General features: G+C 58.0%; 1 pseudogene; it reads right to left on the bottom strand.

The window, feature by feature from the left end:
- Positions 1 to 2,500, bottom strand: part of LOC112241828 — a 110,659-nt pseudogene that overhangs the window by 77,657 nt on the left and 30,502 nt on the right.

Below are 2,500 nucleotides of genomic sequence, written 5' to 3'. Positions count from 1 at the left end.
AGGTCTCCTATGAGACAGCAGCACCTCCACAGTCCCTACCTGTTTCTCTCCACCAGGTCTCCTATGAGACAGCAGCACCTCCACAGTCCTTACCTGTTTCTCTCCACTAGGTCTCCTATGAGACAGCAGCACCTCCACAGTCCCTACCTGTTTCTCTCCACCAGGTCTCCCATGAGACAGCAGCACCTCCACAGTCCCTCCCTGTTTCTCTCCACCAGGTCTCCTATGAGACAGCAGCACCTCCACAGTCCCTACCTGTTTCTCTCCACTAGGTCTCCTATGAGACAGCAGCACCTCCACAGTCCCTACCTGTTTCTCTCCACCAGGTCTCCTATGAGACAGCAGCACCTCCACAGTGCCTACCTGTTTCTCTCCACCAGGTCTCCTATGAGACAGCAGCACCTCCACAGTCCCTACCTGTTTCTCTCCACCAGGTCTCCTATGAGACAGCAGCACCTCCACAGTCCCTACCTGTTTCTCTCCACTAGGTCTCCTATGAGACAGCAGCAACTCCACAGTCCCTACCTGTTTCTCTCCACCAGGTCTCCTATGAGACAGCAGCACCTCCACAGTCCCTACCTGTTTCTCTCCACCAGGTCTCCTATGAGACAGCAGCACCTCCACAGTCCCTACCTGTTTCTCTCCACCAGGTCTCCTATGAGACAGCAGCACCTCCACAGTCCCTACCTGTTTCTCTCCACCAGGTCTCCTATGAGACAGCAGCACCTCCACAGTCCCTACCTGTTTCTCTCCACCAGGTCTCCTATGAGACAGCAGCACCTCCACAGTCCCTACCTGTTTCTCTCCACCAGGTCTCCTATGAGACAGCAGCACCTCCACAGTCCCTACCTGTTTCTCTCCACCAGGTCTCCTATGAGACAGCAGCACCTCCACAGTCCCTACCTGTTTCTCTCCACTAGGTCTCCTATGAGACAGCAGCACCTCCACAGTCCCTACCTGTTTCTCTCCACCAGGTCTCCTATGAGACAGCAGCACCTCCACAGTCCCTACCTGTTTCTCTCCACTAGGTCTCCTATGAGACAGCAGCACCTCCACAGTCCCTACCTGTTTCTCTCCACCAGGTCTCCTATGAGACAGCAGCACCTCCACAGTCCCTACCTGTTTCTCCACCAGGTCTCCTATGAGACAGCAGCACCTCCACAGTCCCTACCTGTTTCTCTCCACCAGGTCTCCTATGAGACAGCAGCACTCCACAGTCCCTACCTGTTTCTCTCCACCAGGTCTCCTATGAGACAGCAGCAACTCCACAGTCCCTACCTGTTTCTCTCCACCAGGTCTCCTATGAGACAGCAGCAACTCCACAGTCCCTACCTGTTTCTCTCCACTAGGTCTCCTATGAGACAGCAGCAACTCCACGGCCCCCACCACCTCTTTCCGTATGGCGTAGAGCAAGGCGTCTCCCGTGGCAACCCCGTGGTCCAGAAGTAGTTCCATCACCTCCAGGTTCTCGTTCTCGATAGCGATGAGCAGCGCGCTCCGCCCCAGAGGGTCCAGACAGTTCACATCTATATTGTAGTATACCTCCGCCTCACACAGAGCATGTTTCACACCTGCATAGTCCCCTGGGGACAGAGGGGTAGGGGACAGAGGGGTAGGGGACAGAGGGTTAGGGGACAGAGGGGTAGGGGACAGAGGGGTAGGGGACAGAGGGGTAGGGGACAGAGGGGTAGGGTTAGGGAACAGAGGGTTAGGGGACAGAGGGTTAGGGGACAGAGGGGTAGGGGACAGAGGGGTAGGGTTAGGGGACAGAGGGGTAGGGGACAGAGGGGTAGGGGACAGAGGGGTAGGGTTAGAGGACAGAGGGGTAGGGGACAGAGGGGTAGGGGACAGAGGGGTAGGGGTTAGGGAACAGAGGGTTAGGGGACAGAGGGGTAGGGGACAGAGGGGTAGGGGACAGAGGGGTAGGGTTAGGGGACAGAGGGGTAGGGTTAGGGGACAGAGGGGTAGTGTTAGGGGACAGAGGGGTAGGGGACAGAGGGGTAGGGGACAGAGGGGTAGGGAACAGAGGGGTAGGGGACAGAGGGGTAGGGGACAGAGGGGTAGGGTTAGGGGACAGAGGGGTAGGGGACAGAGGGTTAGGGGACAGAGGGGTAGCGTTAGGGGACAGAGGGTTAGGGGACAGAGGTGTAGGGTTAGGGGACAGAGGGGTAGGGTTAGGGGACAGAGGGTTAGGGGACAGAGGGTTAGGGGACAGAGGGTTAGGGTTAGGGGACAGAGGGGTAGGGGACAGAGGGGTAGGGTTAGGGAACAGAGGGTTAGGGGACAGAGGGGTAGGGGACAGAGGGGTAGGGTTAGGGAACAGAGGGTTAGGGGACAGAGGGGTAGGGGACAGAGGGGTAGGGGACAGAGGGGTAGGGTTAGGGGACAGAGGGGTAGGGGCCAGAGGGGTAGGGGACAGAGGGGTAGGGTTAGGGGACAAAGGGGTAGGGGCCAGAGGGGTAGGGGACAGAGGGGTAGGGTTAGGGGACAAAGGGGTAGG

The sequence above is a fragment of the Oncorhynchus tshawytscha genome, linkage group LG10 (assembly GCF_018296145.1).
Source record: "Oncorhynchus tshawytscha isolate Ot180627B linkage group LG10, Otsh_v2.0, whole genome shotgun sequence".
Lineage (NCBI taxonomy): Eukaryota > Metazoa > Chordata > Actinopteri > Salmoniformes > Salmonidae > Oncorhynchus > Oncorhynchus tshawytscha.
Note: the sequence above shows the minus strand (reverse complement) of the source record. Positions and strands in the feature narration are given on the sequence as shown.